The 25493-nt window shown below is 33.0% G+C and overlaps 1 protein-coding gene across 1 annotated transcript in view; it reads left to right on the top strand.

Annotated features, from left to right (window-relative positions):
• The window catches only part of LOC311229433 (cytochrome P450 2F2-like), a gene marked incomplete at both ends in the record, with an annotated part of 105731 nt that overhangs the window by 6869 nt on the left and 73369 nt on the right, over positions 1-25493 (top strand). The window lies entirely within an intron of this gene.

Here is a 25493-nt window from a genome sequence, read left to right as displayed (position 1 = left end):
TAATAACACTGTGTCTATAATAACAGTGTCTGTGTCTATAATAACACTGTGTCTATAATAACAGTGTCTGTGTCTATAATAACACTGTGTCTATAATAACACTGTGTCTATAATAACACTGTGTCTATAATAACAGTGTCTGTGTCTATAATAACACTGTGTCTATAATAACAGTGTCTGTGTCTATAATAACACTGTGTCTATAATAACACTGTGTCTATAATAACACTGTGTCTATAATAACACTGTGTCTGTGTCTATAATAACACTGTGTCTATAATAACACTGTGTCTGTGTCTATAATAACACTGTGTCTATAATAACACTGTGTCTATAATAACACTGTGTCTGTGTCTATAATAACACTGTGTCTATAATAACACTGTGTCTGTGTCTATAATAACACTGTGTCTGTGTCTATAATAACACTGTGTCTATAATAACACTGTGTCTGTGTCTATAATAACACTGTGTCTATAATAACACTGTGTCTGTGTCTATAATAACACTGTGTCTATAATAACACTGTGTCTGTGTCTATAATAACACTGTGTCTATAATAACACTGTGTCTATAATAACACTGTGTCTGTGTCTATAATAACACTGTGTCTATAATAACACTGTGTCTATAATAACACTGTGTCTGTGTCTATAATAACACTGTGTCTATAATAACACTGTGTCTGTGTCTATAATAACACTGTGTCTGTGTCTATAATAACACTGTGTCTATAATAACACTGTGTCTGTGTCTATAATAACACTGTGTCTATAATAACACTGTGTCTGTGTCTATAATAACACTGTGTCTGTGTCTATAATAACACTGTGTCTATAATAACACTGTTTCTATAATAACACTGTGTCTGTGTCTATAATAACACTGTGTCTGTGTCTATAATAACACTGTGTCTGTGTCTATAATAACACTGTGTCTGTGTCTATAAAAACACTGTGTCTATAATAACACTGTTTCTATAATAACACTGTGTCTGTGTCTATAATAACACTGTGTCTATAATAACACTATGTCTGTGTCTATAATAACACTGTGTCTATAATAACACTGTGTCTATAATAACACTGTGTCTGTGTCTATAATAACACTGTGTCTATAATAACACTGTGTCTATAATAACACTGTGTCTGTGTCTATAATAACACTGTGTCTGTGTCTATAATAACACTGTGTCTATAATAACACTGTGTCTGTGTCTATAATAACACTGTGTCTGTGTCTATAATAACACTTTGTCTGTGTCTATAATAACACTGTGTCTGTGTCTATATTAACACTGTGTCTGTGTCTATAATAACACTGTGTCTGTGTCTATAATAACACTGTGTCTATAATAACACTGTGTCTGTGTCTATAATAACACTGTGTCTATAATAACACTGTGTCTATAATAACACTGTGTCTGTGTCTATAATAACACTGTGTCTGTGTCTATAATAACACTGTGTCTGTGTCTATAATAACACTGTGTCTGTGTCTATAATAACACTGTGTCTATAATAACACTGTGTCTGTGTCTATAATAACACTGTGTCTGTGTCTATAATAACACTGTGTCTATAATAACACTGTGTCTATAATAACACTGTGTCTATAATAACACTGTGTCTGTGTCTATAATAACACTGTGTCTGTGTCTATAATAACACTGTGTCTATAATAACAGTGTCTGTGTCTATAATAACACTGTGTCTATAATAACAGTGTCTGTGTCTATAATAACACTGAGTCTATAATAACACTGTGTCTATAATAACACTGTGTCTATAATAACAGTGTCTGTGTCTATAATAACACTGTGTCTATAATAACAGTGTCTGTGTCTATAATAACACTGTGTCTATAATAACACTGTGTCTATAATAACACTGTGTCTATAATAACACTGTGTCTATAATAACACTGTGTCTGTGTCTATAATAACACTGTGTCTATAATAACACTGTGTCTGTGTCTATAATAACACTGTGTCTATAATAACACTGTGTCTGTGTCTATAATAACACTGTGTCTATAATAACACTGTGTCTGTGTCTATAATAACAATGTGTCTGTGTCTATAATAACACTGTGTCTATAATAACACTGTGTCTGTGTCTATAATAACACTGTGTCTATAATAACAATGTGTCTGTGTCTATAATAACACTGTGTCTATAATAACACTGTGCCTGTGTCTATAATAACACTGTGTCTATAATAACACTGTGTCTATAATAACACTGTGTCTGTGTCTATAATAACACTGTGTCTATAATAACACTGTGTCTATAATAACACTGTGTCTGTGTCTATAATAACACTGTGTATATAATAACACTGTGTCTGTGTCTATAATAACACTGTGTCTGTGTCTATAATAACACTGTGTCTGTGTCTATAATAACACTGTGTCTGTGTCTATAATAACACTGTGTCTGTGTCTATAATAACACTGTGTCTGTGTCTATAATAACACTGTGTCTGTGTCTATAATAACACTGTGTCTATAATAACACTGTGTCTGTGTCTATAATAACACTGTGTCTGTGTCTATAATAACACTGTGTCTATAATAACACTGTGTCTGTGTCTATAATAACACTGTGTCTATAATAACACTGTTTCTATAATAACACTGTGTCTGTGTCTATAATAACACTGTGTCTGTGTCTATAATAACACTGTGTCTGTGTCTATAATAACACTGTGTCTGTGTCTATAATAACACTGTGTCTATAATAACACTGTTTCTATAATAACACTGTGTCTGTGTCTATAATAACACTGTGTCTATAATAACACTGTGTTTATAATAACACTGTGTCTGTGTCTATAATAACACTGTGTCTATAATAACACTGTGTCTATAATAACACTGTGTCTATAATAACACTGTGTCTGTGTCTATAATAACACGGTGTCTATAATAACACTGTGTCTATAATAACACTGTGTCTGTGTCTATAATAACACTGTGTCTGTGTCTATAATAACACTGTGTCTATAATAACACTGTGTCTGTGTCTATAATAACACTGTGTCTGTGTCTATAATAACACTTTGTCTGTGTCTATAATAACACTGTGTCTATAATAACACTGTGTCTGTGTCTATATTAACACTGTGTCTGTGTCTATAATAACACTGTGTCTGTGTCTATAATAACACTGTGTCTATAATAACACTGTGCTGTGTCTATAATAACACTGTGTCTATAATAACACTGTGTCTATAATAACACTGTGTCTATAATAACACTGTGTCTGTGTCTATAATAACACTGTGTCTGTGTCTATAATAACACTGTGTCTGTGTCTATAATAACACTGTGTCTATAATAACACTGTGTCTGTGTCTATAATAACACTGTGTCTGTGTCTATAATAACACTGTGTCTATAATAACACTGTGTCTATAATAACACTGTGTCTATAATAACACTGTGTCTGTGTCTATAATAACACTGTGTCTGTGTCTATAATAACACTGTGTCTGTGTCTATAATAACACTGTGTCTGTGTCTATAATAACACTGTGTCTATAATAACACTGTGTCTGTGTCTATAATAACACTGTGTCTGTGTCTATAATAACACTGTGTCTATAATAACACTGTGTCTATAATAACACTGTGTCTATAATAACACTGTGTCTATAATAACACTGTGTCTATAACAACACTGTGTCTGTGTCTATAATAACACTGTGTCTATAATAACACTGTGTCTGTGTCTATAATAACACTGTGTCTGTGTCTATAATAACACTGTGTCTGTGTCTATAATAACACTGTGTCTATAATAACACTGTGTCTATAATAACACTGTGTCTATAATAACACTGTGTCTGTGTCTATAATAACACTGTGTCTGTGTCTATAATAACACTGTGTCTGTGTCTATAATAACACTGTGTCTGTGTCTATAATAACACTGTGTCTGTGTCTATAATAACACTGTGTCTGTGTCTATAATAACACTGTGTCTATAATAACACTGTGTCTGTGTCTATAATAACACTGTGTCTGTGTCTATAATAACACTGTGTCTATAATAACACTGTGTCTGTGTCTATAATAACACTGTGTCTGTGTCTATAACAACACTGTGTCTGTGTCTATACTAACACTGTGTCTGTGTCTATAATAACACTGTGTCTGTGTCTATAATAACACTGTGTCTGTGTCTATAATAACACTGTGTCTGTGTCTATAATAACACTGTGTCTATAATAACACTGTGTCTGTGTCTATAATAACACTGTGTCTATAATAACACTGTGTCTGTGTCTATAATAACACTGTGTCTGTGTCTATAATAACACTGTGTCTATAATAACACTGTGTCTGTGTCTATAATAACACTGTGTCTATAATAACACTGTGTCTATAATAACACTGTGTCTGTGTCTATAATAACACTGTGTCTATAATAACAGTGTCTGTGTCTATAATAACACTGTGTCTATAATAACAGTGTCTGTGTCTATAATAACACTGTGTCTATAATAACACTGTGTCTATAATAACACTGTGTCTATAATAACACTGTGTTTATAATAACACTGTGTCTGTGTCTATAATAACACTGTGTCTATAATAACACTGTGCCTGTGTCTATAATAACACTGTGTCTATAATAACACTGTGTCTGTGTCTATAATAACACTGTGTCTATAATAACACTGTGTCTATAATAACACTGTGTCTGTGTCTATAGTAACACTGTGTCTATAATAACACTGTGTCTGTGTCTATAATAACACTGTGTCTGTGTCTATAATAACACTGTGTCTGTGTCTATAATAACACTGTGTCTATAATAACACTGTGTCTATAATAACACTGTGTCTGTGTCTATAATAACACTGTGTCTGTGTCTATAATAACACTGTGTCTGTGTCTATAATAACACTGTGTCTATAATAACACTGTGTCTATAATAACACTGTGTCTGTGTCTATAATAACACTGTGTCTATAATAACACTGTGTCTGTGTCTATAATAACACTGTGTCTATAATAACACTGTGTCTATAATAACACTGTGTCTGTGTCTATAATAACACTGTGTCTATAATAACACTGTGTCTATAATAACACTGTGTCTGTGTCTATAATAACACTGTGTCTGTGTCTATAATAACACTGTGTCTGTGTCTATAATAACACTGTGTCTATAATAACACTGTGTCTGTGTCTATAATAACACTGTGTCTATAATAACACTGTGTCTATAATAACACTGTGTCTGTGTCTATAATAACACTGTGTCTATAATAACACTGTGTCTATAATAACACTGTGTCTATAATAACACTGTGTCTATAATAACACTGTGTCTGTGTCTATAATAACACTGTGTCTGTGTCTATAATAACACTGTGTCTGTGTCTATAATAACACTGTGTCTGTGTCTATAATAACACTGTGTCTGTGTCTATAATAACACTGTGTCTGTGTCTATAATAACACTGTGTCTATAATAACAGTGTCTGTGTCTATAATAACACTGTGTCTATAATAACAGTGTCTGTGTCTATAATAACACTGTGTCTATAATAACACTGTGTCTATAATAACACTGTGTCTATAATAACAGTGTCTGTGTCTATAATAACACTGTGTCTATAATAACAGTGTCTGTGTCTATAATAACACTGTGTCTATAATAACACTGTGTCTATAATAACACTGTGTCTATAATAACACTGTGTCTGTGTCTATAATAACACTGTGTCTATAATAACACTGTGTCTGTGTCTATAATAACACTGTGTCTATAATAACACTGTGTCTATAATAACACTGTGTCTGTGTCTATAATAACACTGTGTCTATAATAACACTGTGTCTGTGTCTATAATAACACTGTGTCTGTGTCTATAATAACACTGTGTCTATAATAACACTGTGTCTGTGTCTATAATAACACTGTGTCTATAATAACACTGTGTCTGTGTCTATAATAACACTGTGTCTATAATAACACTGTGTCTGTGTCTATAATAACACTGTGTCTATAATAACACTGTGTCTATAATAACACTGTGTCTGTGTCTATAATAACACTGTGTCTATAATAACACTGTGTCTATAATAACACTGTGTCTGTGTCTATAATAACACTGTGTCTATAATAACACTGTGTCTGTGTCTATAATAACACTGTGTCTGTGTCTATAATAACACTGTGTCTATAATAACACTGTGTCTGTGTCTATAATAACACTGTGTCTATAATAACACTGTGTCTGTGTCTATAATAACACTGTGTCTGTGTCTATAATAACACTGTGTCTATAATAACACTGTTTCTATAATAACACTGTGTCTGTGTCTATAATAACACTGTGTCTGTGTCTATAATAACACTGTGTCTGTGTCTATAATAACACTGTGTCTGTGTCTATAAAAACACTGTGTCTATAATAACACTGTTTCTATAATAACACTGTGTCTGTGTCTATAATAACACTGTGTCTATAATAACACTATGTCTGTGTCTATAATAACACTGTGTCTATAATAACACTGTGTCTATAATAACACTGTGTCTGTGTCTATAATAACACTGTGTCTATAATAACACTGTGTCTATAATAACACTGTGTCTGTGTCTATAATAACACTGTGTCTGTGTCTATAATAACACTGTGTCTATAATAACACTGTGTCTGTGTCTATAATAACACTGTGTCTGTGTCTATAATAACACTTTGTCTGTGTCTATAATAACACTGTGTCTGTGTCTATATTAACACTGTGTCTGTGTCTATAATAACACTGTGTCTGTGTCTATAATAACACTGTGTCTATAATAACACTGTGTCTGTGTCTATAATAACACTGTGTCTATAATAACACTGTGTCTATAATAACACTGTGTCTGTGTCTATAATAACACTGTGTCTGTGTCTATATTAACACTGTGTCTGTGTCTATAATAACACTGTGTCTGTGTCTATAATAACACTGTGTCTATAATAACACTGTGTCTGTGTCTATAATAACACTGTGTCTATAATAACACTGTGTCTATAATAACACTGTGTCTGTGTCTATAATAACACTGTGTCTGTGTCTATAATAACACTGTGTCTGTGTCTATAATAACACTGTGTCTGTGTCTATAATAACACTGTGTCTATAATAACACTGTGTCTGTGTCTATAATAACACTGTGTCTGTGTCTATAATAACACTGTGTCTATAATAACACTGTGTCTATAATAACACTGTGTCTATAATAACACTGTGTCTGTGTCTATAATAACACTGTGTCTGTGTCTATAATAACACTGTGTCTATAATAACAGTGTCTGTGTCTATAATAACACTGTGTCTATAATAACAGTGTCTGTGTCTATAATAACACTGAGTCTATAATAACACTGTGTCTATAATAACACTGTGTCTATAATAACAGTGTCTGTGTCTATAATAACACTGTGTCTATAATAACAGTGTCTGTGTCTATAATAACACTGTGTCTATAATAACACTGTGTCTATAATAACACTGTGTCTATAATAACACTGTGTCTATAATAACACTGTGTCTGTGTCTATAATAACACTGTGTCTATAATAACACTGTGTCTGTGTCTATAATAACACTGTGTCTATAATAACACTGTGTCTGTGTCTATAATAACACTGTGTCTATAATAACACTGTGTCTGTGTCTATAATAACAATGTGTCTGTGTCTATAATAACACTGTGTCTATAATAACACTGTGTCTGTGTCTATAATAACACTGTGTCTATAATAACAATGTGTCTGTGTCTATAATAACACTGTGTCTATAATAACACTGTGCCTGTGTCTATAATAACACTGTGTCTATAATAACACTGTGTCTATAATAACACTGTGTCTGTGTCTATAATAACACTGTGTCTATAATAACACTGTGTCTATAATAACACTGTGTCTGTGTCTATAATAACACTGTGTATATAATAACACTGTGTCTGTGTCTATAATAACACTGTGTCTGTGTCTATAATAACACTGTGTCTGTGTCTATAATAACACTGTGTCTGTGTCTATAATAACACTGTGTCTGTGTCTATAATAACACTGTGTCTGTGTCTATAATAACACTGTGTCTGTGTCTATAATAACACTGTGTCTATAATAACACTGTGTCTGTGTCTATAATAACACTGTGTCTGTGTCTATAATAACACTGTGTCTATAATAACACTGTGTCTGTGTCTATAATAACACTGTGTCTATAATAACACTGTTTCTATAATAACACTGTGTCTGTGTCTATAATAACACTGTGTCTGTGTCTATAATAACACTGTGTCTGTGTCTATAATAACACTGTGTCTGTGTCTATAATAACACTGTGTCTATAATAACACTGTTTCTATAATAACACTGTGTCTGTGTCTATAATAACACTGTGTCTATAATAACACTGTGTCTATAATAACACTGTGTCTGTGTCTATAATAACACTGTGTCTATAATAACACTGTGTCTATAATAACACTGTGTCTATAATAACACTGTGTCTGTGTCTATAATAACACAGTGTCTATAATAACACTGTGTCTATAATAACACTGTGTCTGTGTCTATAATAACACTGTGTCTGTGTCTATAATAACACTGTGTCTATAATAACACTGTGTCTGTGTCTATAATAACACTGTGTCTGTGTCTATAATAACACTTTGTCTGTGTCTATAATAACACTGTGTCTATAATAACACTGTGTCTGTGTCTATATTAACACTGTGTCTGTGTCTATAATAACACTGTGTCTGTGTCTATAATAACACTGTGTCTATAATAACACTGTGTCTGTGTCTATAATAACACTGTGTCTATAATAACACTGTGTCTATAATAACACTGTGTCTATAATAACACTGTGTCTGTGTCTATAATAACACTGTGTCTGTGTCTATAATAACACTGTGTCTGTGTCTATAATAACACTGTGTCTATAATAACACTGTGTCTGTGTCTATAATAACACTGTGTCTGTGTCTATAATAACACTGTGTCTATAATAACACTGTGTCTATAATAACACTGTGTCTATAATAACACTGTGTCTGTGTCTATAATAACACTGTGTCTGTGTCTATAATAACACTGTGTCTGTGTCTATAATAACACTGTGTCTGTGTCTATAATAACACTGTGTCTATAATAACACTGTGTCTGTGTCTATAATAACACTGTGTCTGTGTCTATAATAACACTGTGTCTATAATAACACTGTGTCTATAATAACACTGTGTCTATAATAACACTGTGTCTATAATAACACTGTGTCTATAACAACACTGTGTCTGTGTCTATAATAACACTGTGTCTATAATAACACTGTGTCTGTGTCTATAATAACACTGTGTCTGTGTCTATAATAACACTGTGTCTGTGTCTATAATAACACTGTGTCTATAATAACACTGTGTCTATAATAACACTGTGTCTATAATAACACTGTGTCTGTGTCTATAATAACACTGTGTCTGTGTCTATAATAACACTGTGTCTGTGTCTATAATAACACTGTGTCTGTGTCTATAATAACACTGTGTCTGTGTCTATAATAACACTGTGTCTGTGTCTATAATAACACTGTGTCTATAATAACACTGTGTCTGTGTCTATAATAACACTGTGTCTGTGTCTATAATAACACTGTGTCTATAATAACACTGTGTCTGTGTCTATAATAACACTGTGTCTGTGTCTATAACAACACTGTGTCTGTGTCTATACTAACACTGTGTCTGTGTCTATAATAACACTGTGTCTGTGTCTATAATAACACTGTGTCTGTGTCTATAATAACACTGTGTCTGTGTCTATAATAACACTGTGTCTATAATAACACTGTGTCTGTGTCTATAATAACACTGTGTCTATAATAACACTGTGTCTGTGTCTATAATAACACTGTGTCTGTGTCTATAATAACACTGTGTCTATAATAACACTGTGTCTGTGTCTATAATAACACTGTGTCTATAATAACACTGTGTCTATAATAACACTGTGTCTGTGTCTATAATAACACTGTGTCTATAATAACAGTGTCTGTGTCTATAATAACACTGTGTCTATAATAACAGTGTCTGTGTCTATAATAACACTGTGTCTATAATAACACTGTGTCTATAATAACACTGTGTCTATAATAACACTGTGTTTATAATAACACTGTGTCTGTGTCTATAATAACACTGTGTCTATAATAACACTGTGCCTGTGTCTATAATAACACTGTGTCTATAATAACACTGTGTCTGTGTCTATAATAACACTGTGTCTATAATAACACTGTGTCTATAATAACACTGTGTCTGTGTCTATAGTAACACTGTGTCTATAATAACACTGTGTCTGTGTCTATAATAACACTGTGTCTGTGTCTATAATAACACTGTGTCTGTGTCTATAATAACACTGTGTCTATAATAACACTGTGTCTATAATAACACTGTGTCTGTGTCTATAATAACACTGTGTCTGTGTCTATAATAACACTGTGTCTGTGTCTATAATAACACTGTGTCTATAATAACACTGTGTCTATAATAACACTGTGTCTGTGTCTATAATAACACTGTGTCTATAATAACACTGTGTCTGTGTCTATAATAACACTGTGTCTATAATAACACTGTGTCTATAATAACACTGTGTCTGTGTCTATAATAACACTGTGTCTATAATAACACTGTGTCTATAATAACACTGTGTCTGTGTCTATAATAACACTGTGTCTGTGTCTATAATAACACTGTGTCTGTGTCTATAATAACACTGTGTCTATAATAACACTGTGTCTGTGTCTATAATAACACTGTGTCTATAATAACACTGTGTCTATAATAACACTGTGTCTGTGTCTATAATAACACTGTGTCTATAATAACACTGTGTCTATAATAACACTGTGTCTGTCTCTATAATAACACTGTGTCTATAATAACACTGTGTCTGTGTCTATAATAACACTGTGTCTGTGTCTATAATAACACTGTGTCTATAATAACACTGTGTCTATAATAACACTGTGTCTGTGTCTATAATAACACTGTGTCTATAATAACACTGTGTCTATAATAACACTGTGTCTGTGTCTATAATAACACTGTGTCTATAATAACACTGTGTCTGTGTCTATAATAACACTGTGTCTGTGTCTATAATAACACTGTGTCTATAATAACACTGTGTCTATAATAACACTGTGTCTGTGTCTATAATAACACTGTGTCTATAATAACACTGTGTCTATAATAACACTGTGTCTATAATAACAATGTGTCTGTGTCTATAATAACACTGTGTCTATAATAACACTGTGTCTGTGTCTATAATAACACTGTGTCTATAATAACACTGTGTCTATAATAACACTGTGTCTGTGTCTATAATAACACTGTGTCTGTGTCTATAATAACACTGGGTCTATAATAACACTGTGTCTATAATAACACTGTGTCTGTGTCTATAATAACACTGTGTCTATAATAACACTGTGTCTATAATAACACTGTGTCTATAATAACACTGTGTCTATAATAACACTGTGTCTGTGTCTATAATAACACTGTGTCTATAATAACACTGTCTGTGTCTATAATAACACTGTGTCTATAATAACACTGTGTCTATAATAACACTGTGTCTATAATAACACTGTGTCTATAATAACACTGTGTCTATAATAACATGTGTGTCTGTGTCTATTATAACACTGTGTCTATAATAACACTGTGTCTGTGTCTATAATAACACTGTGTCTATAATAACACTGTGTCTATAATAACACTGTGTCTATAATAACACTGTGTCTGTGTCTATAATAACACTGTGTCTGTGTCTATAATAACACTGTGTCTATAATAACAGTGTCTGTGTCTATAATAACACTGTGTCTATAATAACACTGTGTCTATAATAACACTGTGTCTATAATAACACTGTGTCTATAATAACAGTGTCTGTGTCTATAATAACACTGTGTCTATAATAACAGTGTCTGTGTCTATAATAACACTGTGTCTATAATAACACTGTGTCTATAATAACACTGTGTCTATAATAACACTGTGTCTATAATAACACTGTGTCTGTGTCTATAATAACACTGTGTCTATAATAACACTGTGTCTGTGTCTATAATAACACTGTGTCTATAATAACACTGTGTCTATAATAACACTGTGTCTGTGTCTATAATAACACTGTGTCTATAATAACACTGTGTCTGTGTCTATAATAACACTGTGTCTGTGTCTATAATAACACTGTGTCTATAATAACACTGTGTCTATAATAACACTGTGTCTGTGTCTATAATAACACTGTGTCTATAATAACACTGTGTCTGTGTCTATAATAACACTGTGTCTATAATAACACTGTGTCTATAATAACACTGTGTCTGTGTCTATAATAACACTGTGTCTATAATAACACTGTGTCTATAATAACACTGTGTCTGTGTCTATAATAACACTGTGTCTATAATAACACTGTGTCTGTGTCTATAATAACACTGTGTCTGTGTCTATAATAACACTGTGTCTATAATAACACTGTGTCTGTGTCTATAATAACACTGTGTCTATAATAACACTGTGTCTGTGTCTATAATAACACTGTGTCTGTGTCTATAATAACACTGTGTCTGTGTCTATAATAACACTGTGTCTATAATAACACTGTTTCTATAATAACACTGTGTCTGTGTCTATAATAACACTGTGTCTATAATAACACTATGTCTGTGTCTATAATAACATAGTGTCTATAATAACACTGTGTCTATAATAACACTGTGTCTGTGTCTATAATAACACTGTGTCTATAATAACACTGTGTCTATAATAACACTGTGTCTGTGTCTATAATAACACTGTGTCTGTGTCTATAATAACACTGTGTCTATAATAACACTGTGTCTGTGTCTATAATAACACTGTGTCTGTGTCTATAATAACACTGTGTCTATAATAACACTGTGTCTATAATAACACTGTGTCTGTGTCTATAATAACACTGTGTCTATAATAACACTGTGTCTGTGTCTATAATAACACTGTGTCTATAATAACACTGTGTCTATAATAACACTGTGTCTGTGTCTATAATAACACTGTGTCTATAATAACACTGTGTCTATAATAACACTGTGTCTGTGTCTATAATAACACTGTGTCTGTGTCTATAATAACACTGTGTCTATAATAACACTGTGTCTGTGTCTATAATAACACTGTGTCTGTGTCTATAATAACACTTTGTCTGTGTCTATAATAACACTGTGTCTATAATAACACTGTGTCTGTGTCTATATTAACACTGTGTCTGTGTCTATAATAACACTGTGTCTGTGTCTATAATAACACTGTGTCTGTGTCTATAATAACACTGTGTCTATAATAACACTGTGTCTATAATAACACTGTGTCTATAATAACACTGTGTCTGTGTCTATAATAACACTGTGTCTGTGTCTATAATAACACTGTGTCTGTGTCTATAATAACACTGTGTCTATAATAACACTGTGTCTGTGTCTATAATAACACTGTGTCTGTGTCTATAATAACACTGTGTCTATAATAACACTGTGTCTATAATAACACTGTGTCTATAATAACACTGTGTCTGTGTCTATAATAACACTGTGTCTGTGTCTATAATAACACTGTGTCTGTGTCTATAATAACACTGTGTATGTGTCTATAATAACACTGTGTCTATAATAACACTGTGTCTGTGTCTATAATAACACTGTGTCTGTGTCTATAATAACACTGTGTCTATAATAACACTGTGTCTATAATAACACTGTGTCTATAATAACACTGTGTCTATAATAACACTGTGTCTATAACAACACTGTGTCTGTGTCTATAATAACACTGTGTCTATAATAACACTGTGTCTGTGTCTATAATAACACTGTGTCTGTGTCTATAATAACACTGTGTCTGTGTCTATAATAACACTGTGTCTATAATAACACTGTGTCTATAATAACACTGTGTCTATAATAACACTGTGTCTGTGTCTATAATAACACTGTGTCTGTGTCTATAATAACACTGTGTCTGTGTCTATAATAACACTGTGTCTGTGTCTATAATAACACTGTGTCTGTGTCTATAATAACACTGTGTCTGTGTCTATAATAACACTGTGTCTGTGTCTATAATAACACTGTGTCTATAATAACACTGTGTCTGTGTCTATAATAACACTGTGTCTGTGTCTATAACAACACTGTGTCTGTGTCTATAATAACACTGTGTCTGTGTCTATAATAACACTGTGTCTGTGTCTATAATAACACTGTGTCTGTGTCTATAATAACACTGTGTCTATAATAACACTGTGTCTGTGTCTATAATAACACTGTGTCTATAATAACACTGTGTCTGTGTCTATAATAACACTGTGTCTGTGTCTATAATAACACTGTGTCTATAATAACACTGTGTCTGTGTCTATAATAACACTGTGTCTATAATAACACTGTGTCTGTGTCTATAATAACACTGTGTCTATAATAACAGTGTCTGTGTCTATAATAACACTGTGTCTATAATAACAGTGTCTGTGTCTATAATAACACTGTGTCTATAATAACACTGTGTCTATAATAACACTGTGTCTATAATAACACTGTGTCTGTGTCTATAATAACACTGTGTCTATAATAACACTGTGTCTGTGTCTATAATAACACTGTGTCTATAATAACACTGTGTCTGTGTCTATAATAACACTGTGTCTATAATAACACTGTGTCTATAATAACACTGTGTCTGTGTCTATAGTAACACTGTGTCTATAATAACACTGTGTCTGTGTCTATAATAACACTGTGTCTGTGTCTATAATAACACTGTGTCTGTGTCTATAATAACACTGTGTCTATAATAACACTGTGTCTATAATAACACTGTGTCTGTGTCTATAATAACACTGTGTCTGTGTCTATAATAACACTGTGTCTGTGTCTATAATAACACTGTGTCTATAATAACACTGTGTCTATAATAACACTGTGTCTGTGTCTATAATAACACTGTGTCTATAATAACACTGTGTCTGTGTCTATAATAACACTGTGTCTGTGTCTATAATAACACTGTGTCTATAATAACACTGTGTCTATAATAACACTGTGTCTGTGTCTATAATAACACTGTGTCTGTGTCTATAATAACACTGTGTCTATAATAACACTGTGTCTGTGTCTATAACAACACTGTGTCTGTGTCTATAATAACACTGTGTCTGTGTCTATAATAACACTGTGTCTGTGTCTATAATAACACTGTGTCTGTGTCTATAATAACACTGTGTCTATAATAACACTGTGTCTGTGTCTATAATAACACTGTGTCTATAATAACACTGTGTCTGTGTCTATAATAACACTGTGTCTGTGTCTATAATAACACTGTGTCTATAATAACACTGTGTCTGTGTCTATAATAACACTGTGTCTATAATAACACTGTGTCTATAATAACACTGTGTCTGTGTCTATAATAACACTGTGTCTATAATAACAGTGTCTGTGTCTATAATAACACTGTGTCTATAATAACAGTGTCTGTGTCTATAATAACACTGTGTCTATAATAACACTGTGTCTATAATAACACTGTGTCTATAATAACACTGTGTCTGTGTCTATAATAACACTGTGTCTATAATAACACTGTGTCTGTGTCTATAATAACACTGTGTCTATAATAACACTGTGTCTGTGTCTATAATAACACTGTGTCTATAATAACACTGTGTCTATAATAACACTGTGTCTGTGTCTATAGTAACACTGTGTCTATAATAACACTGTGTCTGTGTCTATAATAACACTGTGTCTGTGTCTATAATAACACTGTGTCTGTGTCTATAATAACACTGTGTCTATAATAACACTGTGTCTATAATAACACTGTGTCTGTGTCTATAATAACACTGTGTCTGTGTCTATAATAACACTGTGTCTGTGTCTATAATAACACTGTGTCTATAATAACACTGTGTCTATAATAACACTGTGTCTGTGTCTATAATAACACTGTGTCTATAATAACACTGTGTCTGTGTCTATAATAACACTGTGTCTGTGTCTATAATAACACTGTGTCTATAATAACACTGTGTCTATAATAACACTGTGTCTGTGTCTATAATAACACTGTGTCTGTGTCTATAATAACACTGTGTCTATAATAACACTGTGTCTATAATAACACTGTGTCTATAATAACACTGTGTCTATAATAACACTGTGTCTGTGTCTATAATAACACTGTGTCTATAATAACACTGTGTCTGTGTCTATAATAACACTGTGTCTATAATAACACTGTGTCTGTGTCTATAATAACACTGTGTCTATAATAACACTGTGTCTATAATAACACTGTGTCTGTGTCTATAGTAACACTGTGTCTATAATAACACTGTGTCTGTGTCTATAATAACACTGTGTCTGTGTCTATAATAACACTGTGTCTGTGTCTATAATAACACTGTGTCTATAATAACACTGTGTCTATAATAACACTGTGTCTGTGTCTATAATAACACTGTGTCTGTGTCTATAATAACACTGTGTCTGTGTCTATAATAACACTATGTCTATAATAACACTGTGTCTATAATAACACTGTGTCTGTGTCTATAATAACACTGTGTCTATAATAACACTGTGTCTGTGTCTATAATAACACTGTGTCTATAATAACACTGTGTCTATAATAACACTTTGTCTGTGTCTATAATAACACTGTGTCTATAATAACACTGTCTGTGTCTATAATAACACTGTGTCTATAATAACACTGTGTCTATAATAACACTGTGTCTATAATAACACTGTGTCTATAATAACACTGTGTCTATAATAACATGTGTGTCTGTGTCTATAATAACACTGTGTCTATAATAACACTGTGTCTGTGTCTATAATAACACTGTGTCTATAATAACACTGTGTCTATAATAACACTGTGTCTATAATAACACTGTGTCTGTGTCTATAATAACACTGTGTCTGTGTCTATAATAACACTGTGTCTATAATAACAGTGTCTGTGTCTATAATAACACTGTGTCTATAATAACACTGTGTCTATAATAACACTGTGTCTATAATAACAGTGTCTGTGTCTATAATAACACTGTGTCTATAATAACAGTGTCTGTGTCTATAATAACACTGTGTCTATAATAACACTGTGTCTATAATAACACTGTGTCTATAATAACACTGTGTCTATAATAACACTGTGTCTGTGTCTATAATAACACTGTGTCTATAATAACACTGTGTCTGTGTCTATAATAACACTGTGTCTATAATAACACTGTGTCTGTGTCTATAATAACACTGTGTCTATAATAACACTGTGTCTATAATAACACTGTGTCTATAATAACACTGTGTCTGTGTCTATAATAACACTGTGTCTGTGTCTATAATAACACTGTGTCTATAATAACAGTGTCAGCTGTGACTGCGTCCCCGACCGCCAAGAACCTTGGTGTTGTCCTCGACGACCAGTTGAACTTCTCTGCTCACATCGCAGCGACGACCAGAACCTGCCGATTCCTCCTGAGCAACGTCAGAAGGATACGCCCCTTCCTGACAAAAGAAGCCACCCAACTCCTCGTCCAATCAACAGTCATCTCCCGCCTCGACTACTGCAATGCACTGCTCGCTGGCCTCCCGGCCACTGCCACTAAGCCTCTTCAACTCATTCAGAACGCAGCGGCCCGCCTGATCTCAAACCTACCGAAGTCGGCCCATGTCACCCCACTTCTTAGGGACCTGCACTGGCTCCCCATTGCTGCACGAATCCGCTTCAAGGCCCTCGACCTAGCATACCGTGCGGCAAAGGGAACCGCTCCCGCCTACCTCCGGTCAATGGTCTCTAACTACACACCCTCAAGACCCCTACGCTCTGCATCTTCTGGCCGCCTCAGACCTACTCCTATCCAAGCTCCGGGAGGGTCATCAAAGAGAAGTCGCCTATTCTCAGTCCTTGCCCCACAATGGTGGAATGAACTACCCACCCCAGTTAGGACAGCCGAATCACGTCCAATCTTTCGCCGTCGACTAAAGACGCACTTCTTCAACCATTATCTGAATTAAAAAAAAAAAAAAAAAAAAAAAAAAATCTAACCCTAACTAACCGTACTGTCATGCACTTGTCCTAATAAACTAACCTACACTGTAGCACTCAACACTTTGATGAACATTGTTGCTCAGCTGATAGAGTTGTGCCCTTCCTGATGGCTTGTCGTACAGAACTTGTAAGTCGCTTTGGATAAAAGCGTCAGCTAAATGACTAAATGTAAATGTAAATGTAAATAATAACACTGTGTCTATAATAACACTGTGTCTGTGTCTATAATAACACTGTGTCTATAATAACACTGTGTCTGTGTCTATAATAACACTGTGTCTGTGTCTATAATAACACTGTGTCTATAATAACACTGTGTCTGTGTCTATAATAACACTGTGTCTATAATAACACTGTGTCTGTGTCTATAATAACACTGTGTCTATAATAACACTGTGTCTGTGTCTATAGTAACACTGTGTCTATAATAACACTGTGTCTATAATAACACTGTGTCTGTGTCTATAATAACACTGTGTCTATAATAAGACTGTGTCTATAATAACACTGTGTCTGTGTCTATAATAACACTGTGTCTATAATAACACTGTGTCTGTGTCTATAATAACACTGTGTCTGTGTCTATAATAACACTGTGTCTATAATAACACTGTGTCTGTGTCTATAATAACACTGTGTCTATAATAACACTGTGTCTGTGTCTATAATAACACTGTGTCTGTGTCTATAATAACACTGTGTCTGTGTCTATAATAACACTGTGTCTATAATAACACTGTTTCTATAATAACACTGTGGCTGTGTCTATAATAACACTGTGTCTATAATAACACTATGTCTGTGTCTATAATAACACTGTGTCTATAATAACACTGTGTCTATAATAACACTGTGTCTGTGTCTATAATAACACTGTGTCTATAATAACACTGTGTCTATAATAACACTGTGTCTGTGTCTATAATAACACTGTGTCTGTGTCTATAATAACACTGTGTCTATAATAACACTGTGTCTGTGTCTATAATAACACTGTGTCTGTGTCTATAATAACACTGTGTCTATAATAACACTGTGTCTATAATAACACTGTGTCTGTGTCTATAATAACACTGTGTCTATAATAACACTGTGTCTGTGTCTATAATAACACTGTGTCTATAATAACACTGTGTCTATAATAACACTGTGTCTGTGTCTATAATAACACTGTGTCTATAATAACACTGTGTCTATAATAACACTGTGTCTGTGTCTATAATAACACTGTGTCTGTGTCTATAATAACACTGTGTCTATAATAACACTGTGTCTGTGTCTATAATAACACTGTGTCTGTGTCTATAATAACACTTTGTCTGTGTCTATAATAACACTGTGTCTATAATAACACTGTGTCTGTGTCTATATTAACACTGTGTCTGTGTCTATAATAACACTGTGTCTGTGTCTATAATAACACTGTGTCTGTGTCTATAATAACACTGTGTCTATAATAACACTGTGTCTATAATAACACTGTGTCTATAATAACACTGTGTCTGTGTCTATAATAACACTGTGTCTGTGTCTATAATAACACTGTGTCTGTGTCTATAATAACACTGTGTCTATAATAACACTGTGTCTGTGTCTATAATAACACTGTGTCTGTGTCTATAATAACACTGTGTCTATAATAACACTGTGTCTATAATAACACTGTGTCTATAATAACACTGTGTCTGTGTCTATAATAACACTGTGTCTGTGTCTATAATAACACTGTGTCTGTGTCTATAATAACACTGTGTATGTGTCTATAATAACACTGTGTCTATAATAACACTGTGTCTGTGTCTATAATAACACTGTGTCTGTGTCTATAATAACACTGTGTCTATAATAACACTGTGTCTATAATAACACTGTGTCTATAATAACACTGTGTCTATAATAACACTGTGTCTATAACAACACTGTGTCTGTGTCTATAATAACACTGTGTCTATAATAACACTGTGTCTGTGTCTATAATAACACTGTGTCTGTGTCTATAATAACACTGTGTCTGTGTCTATAATAACACTGTGTCTATAATAACACTGTGTCTATAATAACACTGTGTCTATAATAACACTGTGTCTGTGTCTATAATAACACTGTGTCTGTGTCTATAATAACACTGTGTCTGTGTCTATAATAACACTGTGTCTGTGTCTATAATAACACTGTGTCTGTGTCTATAATAACACTGTGTCTGTGTCTATAATAACACTGTGTCTATAATAACACTGTGTCTGTGTCTATAATAACACTGTGTCTGTGTCTATAACAACACTGTGTCTGTGTCTATAATAACACTGTGTCTGTGTCTATAATAACACTGTGTCTGTGTCTATAATAACACTGTGTCTGTGTCTATAATAACACTGTGTCTATAATAACACTGTGTCTGTGTCTATAATAACACTGTGTCTATAATAACACTGTGTCTGTGTCTATAATAACACTGTGTCTGTGTCTATAATAACACTGTGTCTATAATAACACTGTGTCTGTGTCTATAATAACACTGTGTCTATAATAACACTGTGTCTATAATAACACTGTGTCTGTGTCTATAATAACACTGTGTCTATAATAACAGTGTCTGTGTCTATAATAACACTGTGTCTATAATAACAGTGTCTGTGTCTATAATAACACTGTGTCTATAATAACACTGTGTCTATAATAACACTGTGTCTATAATAACACTGTGTCTATAATAACACTGTGTCTGTGTCTATAATAACACTGTGTCTATAATAACACTGTGTCTGTGTCTATAATAACACTGTGTCTATAATAACACTGTGTCTGTGTCTATAATAACACTGTGTCTATAATAACACTGTGTCTATAATAACACTGTGTCTGTGTCTATAGTAACACTGTGTCTATAATAACACTGTGTCTGTGTCTATAATAACACTGTGTCTGTGTCTATAATAACACTGTGTCTGTGTCTATAATAACACTGTGTCTATAATAACACTGTGTCTATAATAACACTGTGTCTGTGTCTATAATAACACTGTGTCTGTGTCTATAATAACACTGTGTCTGTGTCTATAATAACACTGTGTCTATAATAACACTGTGTCTATAATAACACTGTGTCTGTGTCTATAATAACACTGTGTCTATAATAACACTGTGTCTGTGTCTATAATAACACTGTGTCTATAATAACACTGTGTCTATAATAACACTGTGTCTGTGTCTATAATAACACTGTGTCTATAATAACACTGTGTCTATAATAACACTGTGTCTGTGTCTATAATAACACTGTGTCTGTGTCTATAATAACACTGTGTCTATAATAACACTGTGTCTATAATAACACTGTGTCTATAATAACACTGTGTCTATAATAACACTGTGTCTGTGTCTATAATAACACTGTGTCTATAATAACACTGTGTCTGTGTCTATAATAACACTGTGTCTATAATAACACTGTGTCTGTGTCTATAATAACACTGTGTCTATAATAACAGTGTGTCTATAATAACACTGTGTCTGTGTCTATAGTAACACTGTGTCTATAATAACACTGTGTCTGTGTCTATAATAACACTGTGTCTGTGTTATAATAACACTGTGTCTGTGTCTATAATAACACTGTGTCTATAATAACACTGTGTCTATAATAACACTGTGTCTGTGTCTATAATAACACTGTGTCTGTGTCTATAATAACACTGTGTCTGTGTCTATAATAACACTGTGTCTATAATAACACTGTGTCTATAATAACACCTCGTCTGTGTCTATAATAACACTGTGTCTATAATAACACTGTGTCTGTGTCTATAATAACACTGTGTCTATAATAACACTGTGTCTATAATAACACTGTGTCTGTGTCTATAATAACACTGTGTCTATAATAACACTGTGTCTATAATAACACTGTGTCTGTGTCTATAATAACACTGTGTCTGTGTCTATAATAACACTGTGTCTATAATAACACTGTGTCTGTGTCTATAATAACACTGTGTCTATAATAACACTGTGTCTATAATAACACTGTGTCTGTGTCTATAATAACACTGTGTCTATAATAACACTGTGTCTATAATAACACTGTGTCTGTGTCTATAATAACACTGTGTCTATAATAACACTGTGTCTGTGTCTATAATAACACTGTGTCTGTGTCTATAATAACACTGTGTCTATAATAACACTGTGTCTATAATAACACTGTGTCTGTGTCTATAATAACACTGTGTCTATAATAACACTGTGTCTATAATAACACTGTGTCTGTGTCTATAATAACACTGTGTCTATAATAACACTGTGTCTGTGTCTATAATAACACTGTGTCTGTGTCTATAATAACACTGTGTCTATAATAACACTGTGTCTATAATAACACTGTGTCTGTGTCTATAATAACACTGTGTCTATAATAACACTGTGTCTATAATAACACTGTGTCTATAATAACACTGTGTCTGTGTCTATAATAACACTGTGTCTATAATAACACTGTGTCTGTGTCTATAATAACACTGTGTCTATAATAACACTGTGTCTATAATAACACTGTGTCTGTGTCTATAATAACACTGGGTCTGTGTCTATAATAACACTGTGTCTATAATAACACTGTGTCTATAATAACACTGTGTCTGTGTCTATAATAACACTGTGTCTATAATAACACTGTGTCTATAATAACACTGTGTCTATAATAACACTGTGTCTATAATAACACTGTGTCTGTGTCTATAATAACACTGTGTCTATAATAACACTGTGTCTATAATAACACTGTCTGTGTCTATAATAACACTGTGTCTATAATAACACTGTGTCTATAATAACACTGTGTCTATAATAACACTGTGTCTATAATAACACGTGTGTCTGTGTCTATAATAACACTGTGTCTATAATAACACTGTGTCTGTGTCTATAATAACACTGTGTCTATAATAACACTGTGTCTATAATAACACTGTGTCTATAATAACACTGTGTCTGTGTCTATAATAACACTGTGTCTGTGTCTATAATAACACTGTGTCTATAATAACAGTGTCTGTGTCTATAATAACACTGTGTCTATAATAACACTGTGTCTATAATAACACTGTGTCTATAATAACACTGTGTCTATAATAACAGTGTCTGTGTCTATAATAACACTGTGTCTATAATAACAGTGTCTGTGTCTATAATAACACTGTGTCTATAATAACACTGTGTCTATAATAACACTGTGTCTATAATAACACTGTGTCTATAATAACACTGTGTCTGTGTCTATAATAACACTGTGTCTATAATAACACTGTGTCTGTGTCTATAATAACACTGTGTCTATAATAACACTGTGTCTATAATAACACTGTGTCTGTGTCTATAATAACACTGTGTCTATAATAACACTGTGTCTGTGTCTATAATAACACTGTGTCTGTGTCTATAATAACACTGTGTCTATAATAACACTGTGTCTGTGTCTATAATAACACTGTGTCTATAATAACACTGTGTCTGTGTCTATAATAACACTGTGTCTATAATAACACTGTGTCTGTGTCTATAATAACACTGTGTCTATAATAACACTGTGTCTATAATAACACTGTGTCTGTGTCTATAATAACACTGTGTCTATAATAACACTGTGTCTATAATAACACTGTGTCTGTGTCTATAATAACACTGTGTCTATAATAACACTGTGTCTGTGTCTATAATAACACTGTGTCTGTGTCTATAATAACACTGTGTCTATAATAACACTGTGTCTGTGTCTATAATAACACTGTGTCTATAATAACACTGTGTCTGTGTCTATAATAACACTGTGTCTGTGTCTATAATAACACTGTGTCTATAATAACACTGTTTCTATAATAACACTGTGTCTGTGTCTATAATAACACTGTGTCTATAATAACACTATGTCTGTGTCTATAATAACACTGTGTCTATAATAACACTGTGTCTATAATAACACTGTGTCTGTGTCTATAATAACACTGTGTCTATAATAACACTGTGTCTATAATAACACTGTGTCTGTGTCTATAATAACACTGTGTCTGTGTCTATAATAACACTGTGTCTGTGTCTATAATAACACTGTGTCTGTGTCTATAATAACACTGTGTCTATAATAACACTGTGTCTATAATAACACTGTGTCTGTGTCTATAATAACACTGTGTCTATAATAACACTGTGTCTGTGTCTATAATAACATAACACTGTGTCTGTGTCTATAATAACACTGTGTCTGTGTCTATAATAACACTGTGTCTATAATAACACTGTGTCTGTGTCTATAATAACACTGTGTCTGTGTCTATAATAACACTGTGTCTATAATAACACTGTGTCTATAATAACACTGTGTCTGTGTCTATAATAACACTGTGTCTATAATAACACTGTGTCTATAATAACACTGTGTCTGTGTCTATAATAACACTGTGTCTATAATAACACTGTGTCTATAATAACACTGTGTCTGTGTCTATAATAACACTGTGTCTATAATAACACTGTGTCTGTGTCTATAATAACACTGTGTCTGTGTCTATAATAACACTGTGTCTATAATAACACTGTGTCTATAATAACACTGTGTCTGTGTCTATAATAACACTGTGTCTATAATAACACTGTGTCTATAATAACACTGTGTCTGTGTCTATAATAACACTGTGTCTATAATAACACTGTGTCTGTGTCTATAATAACACTGTGTCTGTGTCTATAATAACACTGTGTCTATAATAACACTGTGTCTATAATAACACTGTGTCTGTGTCTATAATAACACTGTGTCTATAATAACACTGTGTCTATAATAACACTGTGTCTATAATAACACTGTGTCTGTGTCTATAATAACACTGTGTCTATAATAACACTGTGTCTGTGTCTATAATAACACTGTGTCTATAATAACACTGTGTCTATAATAACACTGTGTCTGTGTCTATAATAACACTGGGTCTGTGTCTATAATAACACTGTGTCTATAATAACACTGTGTCTATAATAACACTGTGTCTGTGTCTATAATAACACTGTGTCTATAATAACACTGTGTCTATAATAACACTGTGTCTATAATAACACTGTGTCTGTGTCTATAATAACACTGTGTCTATAATAACACTGTGTCTATAATAACACTGTCTGTGTCTATAATAACACTGTGTCTATAATAACACTGTGTCTATAATAAAACTGTGTCTATAATAACACTGTGTCTATAATAACACGTGTGTCTGTGTCTATAATAACACTGTG

The sequence above is a fragment of the Notolepis coatsorum genome (genome assembly GCF_963971535.1).
Source record: "Notolepis coatsorum genome assembly, chromosome: 6".
Classification (NCBI taxonomy): domain Eukaryota; kingdom Metazoa; phylum Chordata; class Actinopteri; order Aulopiformes; family Paralepididae; genus Notolepis; species Notolepis coatsorum.
The sequence above is the reverse complement of the archived record's forward strand: the minus strand, read 5'-3'. Positions and strand labels throughout refer to the sequence as shown.